Source organism: Cebus imitator, unplaced genomic scaffold (assembly GCF_001604975.1).
Source record: "Cebus imitator isolate Cc_AM_T3 unplaced genomic scaffold, Cebus_imitator-1.0 Scaffold164, whole genome shotgun sequence".
Classification (NCBI taxonomy): Eukaryota; Metazoa; Chordata; class Mammalia; order Primates; family Cebidae; genus Cebus; species Cebus imitator.
In genome coordinates, this window is record NW_016107479.1 from 7999 (window position 1) to 16907 (window position 8909).

Sequence of the window (8909 nt, forward strand, 5' to 3'; positions counted from 1 at the left end):
AAGTCAGGTAGTGCGATGCCCTCAGCTTTATTCTTTTTGCTCAGGATTGTTTGGGCTATTTGGGTTCTATTTTGATTGCATACAAACTTTAGGATTTTTTTCTATTTTTGCAAAAAATGCCATTGGTTATCAATAGGAATTGCATTGAATATATAAATTGCTTTGAGTGGTATAGTCATTTTAACAATATTAATTCTTCCATTTCATGAGCATGAAATGTCTTTCCATTTGTTTGTGTCCTCTTCAATTTATTTCTTCAGTGTTTTTACTTTTCCTTGCAGAGCTCTTTAACCTGGTTGAGTAAATTTATTTCTCTTTTTTTGTTTTCGTAGCTACTGCAAATGGGATTCCTTCTTGATTTCTTTCTCAGCCATCTCATTATTAGTGTATAAAAACATTAGTGATTTTTTAATGTTGATTGTTGATTTTGTCTCTTACAACTTTACTAAACTTATTCATCCAAACTATGGGGCTTAGGGAGGAGTCTTTACTTTGTTCAGATGTAAGATCATTTTTTTTCGCTAAAAAATGACATTGTGACTCCCTCTTTTCCAATTTGGATTGCTTTTATTTCTTTCTATTGCCTGATTGCTCTGGTTAGAACTTATACTCCTGTGCTTAATAGGAGTGGTGAATGTGGGCATATTCGTCTTGTTCCACTTCCTAGAAGAAAGGCTTTCATCTTTTCCCCATTCACTGTGATGCTAGCTGGGAGTCTGTCTTATACAGCCTTTATTATGTTAAATGCCTTTCTTCTTTGCCTAGTTTATTGAGTTTTTCTTCTAAAGTGATGTTACATTTTATCAAATGCCTTTTCTGCATCTGTTGAGACTGTCATGTGGATTTGTGTCTTTTATTCTCTTGAGGTGATGTATCATGTTTATTGATTTGTGTATGTTGAATTATCCTTTTATCCCTGGGATAAATCTTACTTGTTTATAGTGCATTATCTTTTTAACGTGTCTTGGATTCAGTTTACTAGTTTTTTTTGAGACGGAGTCTTGCTCTGTCGCCAGACTGGAGTGCAGTGGCGCAATCTCGGCTCACTGCAACCCCCACCTCCTGGGTTCAAGCGATTCTTCCGCCTCAGCCTCCCCAGTAGCTGGGACTACAGGCGCGTGCCACCACACCCGGCTAATTTTTGTATTTTTAGTAGAGACGGGGTTTCACCACGGTGAGAATGGTCTCGATCTCTTGACTTCGTGATCCACCCGCCTCGGCCTCCCAAAGTGCTGGGATTACAGGCGTGAGCCACCGCGCCCGGCCAGTTTACTAGTATTTTGATGAGGATATTTTTGTCTATGTTCATCAAAAATATTGATCTGTAATTTTCTTTTTTATTACATATTTGTCTGGTTGTGGTATTAGGGTAATGTTGAGCTTGTAGAATGAGTTAGGGAGAATTCTTTACCGTCCTGAACTTTTTTCTGTTGGGAGTCTTTTTAGCACTGGTTCAATTTCACTACTCATTATCGGTCTGCTCAGGTTTTCCATATCTTTCTAATTCAGTCTTGGTAGTTTGCATTTATGCAGGAACTTACCCACTTCCTCTATTCCTCTAGGTTTTCTAGTTTGTTGACATGTAGTTGCTCATAATCTGTGATGATCTTTTCTATTTCTGTAGTATCAGTCATATTGTTTTCTTTTTTATTTCTGATTTTGTTTATCTGGGTCCTTTCTATTATTTTTTTCTTGGTTAGTTTAGTTACTGGTTTATCAATTTTGTCTTTTCAAATAATTTTTAATTTCATGGATCTTTTTTAGTCTCATCTTGTTTAATTCTCCTCTAATCTTTATTATTATTTTTTTCTAGTTTGGGTCTTGGTTTATTTTTGCTTTTCTAGATTCTTCAGATGCATCATTAGATTGTTTATGTGAAATCTTTGTTTATTTGATGTAGGCATTTAGTACTATGAACTTCCCTCTTAGCAATATTTTGCTGCATCCCTCAGGTTTTGGTATGTTGTGTTTCTATTTAATTTGCTTTAGAGTATTTTTGATTTTCATCTTAATTTCTTCATTAACTTGATTCAGGAACATGTTTTTTAATTTCACATATTTGTATGGTTTCCAAAGTTCCTTTTGATACTGGTTTCTAGTTTTATACCTTTGTAGTCTGAGAAGTGATTTTGATTTTTTTTTCACTTTTTGAGAGTTGTTTTGTGTTAAACATATGGTCAATCCTGTAGAATGTTTTATGTGCTGATTAGAAGGATGTGTATTCTGTGTCTGTTACATGAAACGTTCTGTAAATGTCTTTTAGGTCCACTTATACTCCTGTGTAGGCCTAATGTGCAGTTTAAATCCAGTGTTTCCTTATTAATTTTCTGACTTGATGCTCTGTATAATGCTGACCGTGGAGTGTTGAAGTTTCCAACTATTATGGTTTTGGAGCCTATGAAGTCCCTTAGATCTAATAATATTTGTTTTATTCATCTGGGTGCTCCAGTGTTGTGTGTATATACGTTTAGAATTGTTATATCCTCTTGCTAAATTGCTGAATTGATCCCTTTATCATTATATAACGACATTCTTTTTTTTTTTCAGTTTGTTACTTTAAATCTGTTTTATCTGATCTACTCTGTTTACATGTACTATATTTTTCTATCCCTTTTCTTTTAGTCTATATTGTCACTATATTTAACATGAGTTTCTTATATGTAGGATATAGTTAGATTATGTTTTTTAATCCATTCAGCCAGTCTATATATCTTAAGCGAACAGGTTAATCCATTTGCTTTCAAGTTTATTATTAATATGTGAGAGCTTATTCCCATTATTTTATTTATTGTTTTCTAGTTATTTTACATATTCTTTGTTTTTTTCTTTCTCTCTCATTATCATTGTGGTTTAGTGGTATTTTACAGTGGTAATAAAGTTTTCTTTTTCTTGTTTGCATGTTTATTCTACCACAGGTTTCTATATTTCCATGTGTTTTCATGATGATAGTTATTATCCTTTTACCTCAAGGTATAGGACTCCCTTAAGCATTTCTTGTAGGGCTAGTCTAATGATGATGAATTCCCTCAGCTTTTCCTTATCTGGAAGAATTTTATTTCTTCTTCATTTATGGAGAATAATTTTGCTGGATATTGTATTCTTCGGTGGTAGTTTTCTTCTTCAGCACTTTGAATATATTATCCCATTCTCTCCTGGGCTGTCAGTTTTTTGCTGAGAAATCACTGTTTGTCTGATGAAGCCTCCTTCATAGGTGACTTGATACTTGTCTCTAGCTGTTTTTAGAATTTTCTTTTCTTTTTTAACTTTTGATAGTTTAGCTATAATGTGCCATGAAGAAAAGCTTTATAAGTTGTATTTATTTGTTGATCTTTGAGCCTCCTATATCTGCATGTCTAAATCTTTTGCTAGACTTGGGAAGTTTTAATCTATTATTTTGTTAAATAGTTCTTCTAAAACTTTCACTTTTCCTTCACATTATTGGATAGCAAACTTTTGAGTATTTGGTCACTTTGTAGTGTCCTATATGTCATTAAAGCTTTGCTCATTCTTTTTTAAAAATATTTTTCTTTATTTTTGGGGGGCTATTTCAAAAGATCTGTCTGCAAGTTCTGATCCTTTTTTCTGCTTGAGCTAGTCTATCATTGAAGCTCTCAAATGTACTTTTTATTTTACTTAATGAGTTCTTCACTGCCAAGATTTCTGTTTGGTTCTTTTTATAATACCCCTTTGGTAAATTTCTCACTTATATCTAAATATTTTAATGATTTCTTTGTATTATTTATCTGTATTCTCATGTATCTCACTGAACTTTCTTAATATCAATATTTTGAATTCTTAAATTTCTTTTTCATTGGAATATGTTGTTGGATAATTATTGTGTTCTTTTGGAGGTGTCATATTTCCTTGTCTTTTTGTGTTTCTTGTGTGTGTCTTTACATTGACATCTGCACATCTGATGTAACACTTGTTTCTTCTAATTTTTCAAATTTGCTTTTATAGGGGAGGACTTGTTCCTGAAGATATATCTATGCTAGTGATTGGATCATGCCACTTTAGCTTTGATTCTTGGTGTATGCAGTAGTATAATCTCTCTGTAATTTCTCTGGCTGTAAACAACCTTGGTAATGCCTGTGATTTTTTTCAGTAGCTTGGGGAGTGGTTGTTAGTGAAGATTGTGGTAAAGTTTTTCTGGGAATGGGAATACTAGGTGGCCAGTCTTTGACTCTAGTGGGTGTCAGCAGCAGTCTATGTGTGCCTCTCTTGGTGCCCCAGAACAGCATATACTGGCACCGGGGTTAGAAGGTCCAGGTGGGCCCATTCTTGACCCTCTAGGTGACTTCCTTGGGTGCCAGTATTGGTAGCAGTAAGCCAGGCAGGTAATCAGATCCTCAGGCCCTTGGGCAGCAATGCAAGGTACGCATAATGGCATTAGCAGTGGTGGTGTGACAACCTTCTGGTTCCCAAGCATTCCACACTGGTGTTGGTGGTGGCTATAACAGGCTCTGCAGGCCAGTCCCCAGGCCTGCAGCTGGCATGTATTGGTGACTGCCACCTTTGGTGTCAGCTGTAGGTTGGGTCTGCATGTCCTCAGACTCCCAGAGAAATGTTTTCAGGTGCCAATGGTAGTGAATGAGGCAGGGCATCTAAGGATGCTTCTTTGGAGTAATGTCATTGCCCAAGCAGTTCCCTCTGTTAGTCTCAGGGCTGTGAAAAATGAAAGGTTTTCCTGTAGTTCGTTCTTGCTACATGACCCTGTCCTCAGACACTTAGTAGTGTGTATGGGTTCTGGCTAGGGTGGGCAGGGATAGGGTGATTCCCAGGCCCTCAGCAGAGTGTTTTAGTTGGGGCAGCAGTGGCTGTACCACAGCCGTGTTACCTGACAGGCCATGGTTGCTTTTTGTGGCAGCAGCTGTAAGCACGCAGCTGGAAAGTGCACATTTCAGTCCTCGATGGTGGTTTTAGGCAGGGTAACCTGTCCTCAGGACGCTCATAAATTTGTGGTGTCCCCACTGCTGAGGGCAGCAGGATTGCTACCAGTGGTTGTCTCATCAGCCCTGGTGCTGGCTGCTAGCAGTGGCAAAAGTTTTAAGTGGGTGAGCCTGTCCTCAGGGTGCTTGTAAATGTGTGGTTGCCCTACTGCTGGGGTGGCAGGTTTGCTGCCAGTGACTCATGCTTCAGCCTTAGCAGCACAGCTAGCTGCAGCAGGCTGTGGATAGAGGATGTAAACCAAGATCCCTGGATGTGGAATTGCAGGGACTGTTGGCTCCCAGGGCAAGACGTAGTCTGGTGCGGCCTGGGCTCTCAAAATAGTGCTGTGCTGTAGCTGCTTAAGACTTACAGGGTAGTGGTGTGTGAGACCCAGCATGAGCTTCCTCTCCGAAGCAATGTCATTGCCCAGGCAGATCCCTTCATTAGTCTCAGGGCGGGCAAAGGTTGAGGGGTTTTCTTGTCATTAAGATTGCAGGAGTTCCTGTGGATATGTGGACCACCTGAGTCTTTCACTTACCCTTTCCCCACACTGGAGAGCCCTCCAGGAAATCCTGACCAAGGAGGCTGCCTTGCTTCCCCCTCCTTACTTGCCTTAGGTGTTTCTTGTCGCTTCTCTGTTGAATTCTATCGCTCTCTCCTGGATGATCCATTCAAAGTTTGATTATCTACTCACCATTTTGGTTCTTCTCTGTGGAGGAGGCCAATACCCAAAGCCTCTGGTCAGCTGTTTCAAAGTCCCTCCCTCCCATTCCTTTTCACCATGCTGTTTGCCCCCATGTTCACTCTTCCTCTCCTTTCTTATTTTTTTCCTAACCCTCCACCTGAACATCAGAACCTTTCAGGGTAAATACATCTTCCATATCCTCCGTCTTCTTTCTTAATATTTCCTTGCCTTCACTCTCCCCTGAGTTTACCACTGCTCCTTGCAGTTTTCGCCCTGTCAAGAAGAAGAAACTCCAATTTTCAACAAATATATTCATGTGGATTGGTATCATGTAGTAATTATTAATCGCAAGAGGTGTCATATCATGCTCAGAGTGACCAAAGCAAGAGACTTAGAAAGGGTCTATTATTTGTAATTCTAGCTTTGTATCCAAGAGAGTGCTCAGCTGTGGATGAGGTATATATCAAAATTTCAAGGTCAAGGGATCCATTCTGATAGATCAATGATGATTCCAACAATGATATTATGTCAGGGGAGCTTGGTAAGGAAAATAGAGGCAACTCTCTTTTTTTTTTTTTTTTTTTTTGAGATGGAGTTTCACTCTTGTTACCCAGGCTGGAGTGCAATGGCGTGATCTCAGCTCACTGCAACCTCCACCTCCTGGGTTCAAGCAATCCTCCTGCCTCAGCCTCCCGAGTAGCTAATGGGCATGCCACCATGCCCAACTAATTTTTGTACTTTTAGTAGAGACGGGGTTTTACCTTGTTGACCAGGATAGTCTAGATCTCTTGACCTCGTGATCCACCCACCTCGGCCTTCCAAAGTGCTGGGATTATAGGCGTGAGCCACCGCACCGGCCGGAAAATAGAGGCAACTCTATGTATTCCAAGTTTGAACGGTTTTGACAAAGGAAATTATGCTTCTCAGTCATTGTAAAGCACTGAGAATTGAGGTCAAGGAGTACCAAAGTACCCTCTGGTACTTAGCCTTGAAGCAGAAGATTCTCAACAGCTCACCTGGAAGCCATTGCAAACCTTAGGAATGTCTAGGAAATTTGCACCAGCTAACCAGTTCGTCGACATGAGTAAAATGGGTGGCTTTAAAGGATTTGTTAGGTATCTGCTGTGTTCCCACATATCCACATGTGGAATATTGGCTTCCTTTTCTAATGTCTTCGAACTCTTACATAAGTGCTTCCTATAGGCCAGCTCCAACCTGGAACAAATTGAACATATTCGTAAACCAAAGAAGGCATCAACCAGATCCAGGCCAAAATGTTAATTTCTTCCTTCAGCCAGGTTATATAGCAGAAATAGGTTTTGGGGCCCCAGAGAAAAAATCCAGTTAAATGTCACATTGTCAGAATTAAGCAATTAATGTGGGCAATGTGAGGCTTGGCAAAGAAGCAATTTTTTAAATTATAAAATATTCCCATTCCTTTTTTGGAACTCTGTATCGTATGTGCCACTCCTCAATCTTTCTACTATTTCTGAATTGCACTAAAACATTAATTAAATGAATTCAGCAATCAATCCTAGTAGATTTTCCCCTTGGAATAAAGTAAAACTTAATTTATTTCTACTTAATTACCTTGTTTCAGTCTTGCGATGTTTATTAATAATGAATATCTGTTCCTTTTTAAATGGCATTGATCACTAATTTTCACTGATGTTGAGGAGATTTGACATGACAAATGTCCGGAACTGGAACAGAGTTATTGTTCAACTTGACATACTTACAGCATAATCAATTTTTAGGCAATCTATACTTACTGCATATGTACAAAACACAGTAGCAATACGGTGCAGAAACACTTCTTTTTTATTTTTTCTCTTTTTTAAGACAGACTATTGCTCTTGTTGCCCAGACTGGAGTGCAATGGTGCGATCTCAGCTCACTGCAACCTCCACCTCCCATGTTCAAGCAATTCTCCTGCCTCAGCCTCCCAGGTAGCTGGGATTACAGGCACCCACCACAATGCCCAGCTAATTTTTTGTCTATTTTTAGTAGAGATGGGGTTTCACCATGTTGGCCAGGCTGGTCTTGAATTCCTAACCTCAGGTGATCCGCCCACCTTGGCCTCCCAAAATGCTGGGATTACAGGCATGAGCCACTGCACCTAGCCACAAAAATACAACATATATTTTTTCCAGTGTGTTTTGCTAAACCCTGAAGTCCAAGTTAACTCTCATGAACTTGGGATACTACACATTTACACTCACTGTGTGGGATTTCTCTCCCCATTTCCCTCTCTTGGTCCTGCTTTCACACAATGAATATCACTAAGACTAATCGATTCATTTTTAGTTTGGGAGAAATCACTCCAATTGGTGTTTCCAGCCATCTTTTTAATAATGTTAAATGGTTAGAAACAGTTGAGGTGAGTGATACTTACTACTTACAGAGAGGAGTGGCATAAACGGTGTTGATTTGCAATGAAGCGTTTACAGTAGAGCAACATTCAGCACGTTACAGTGTAAATACATATCAGATTTACTTTTGTCCTATATCCAAATGGCTGTAACACAATTTTACTCTTTTGTTTGGCTTTCTCCACGCACCTTTTTTTAAATGTTTTGACATGAGCCAAATCTGTTTTATGAAGCTGTTTGGGTTTCACTTTTAAAGATTAGTGATAGGAAGTAAAAAGGAAAAAAAGGGGAAAAAAGCAAGGGAAAGGAAAGGCTTATAGACTTAGAACCAAAATATATCAGTCATCATAAGGAGTAAAAAAGACTCAGCCCTTCAAAGTTGATGCCCAGAAGCAAAACCAAGGAAGACCTTTTGCTCAGGCTTCTACCACCTCCTTCCACCCCATTACAAAGTAAAAGTGTCTTTTCTAATATGACTTATCTGGAAATCCTCAGAGAAACAGCAGACAGGTCACATAAATATAGAAGTTAATTCTCTTTGCTTGATAAAAGCTTTCTCTGGTCAAGAGAGAAAAATCTGGGGTAGTGATCTCTCAGGATATGAGAATATGATTAAGGACTGACTAGACAGAAAAGAGAGTCAAGTTGTAAAACCTGGGAAGGCAGGAGATGGAAGAAACATAGTTTCCTTTTACTCTGTCAAATCAGTAAAAGTAAGGTAGAATCCAGCTACTACATTCCTATTTAAATAAAGAAAAACAGCCATAAGCACCTAATATTTTTAAGAGAAAACACTTATAACAGCATCTAATGAATTTATGAAATTAGTACCACTTTTCTAATTAAACAATTCCTCAAGTAATACAAAGGATAATTTATCTTGTTATACATCGTAAAGAATGCAGAGTGAGTATCTCCTTCCA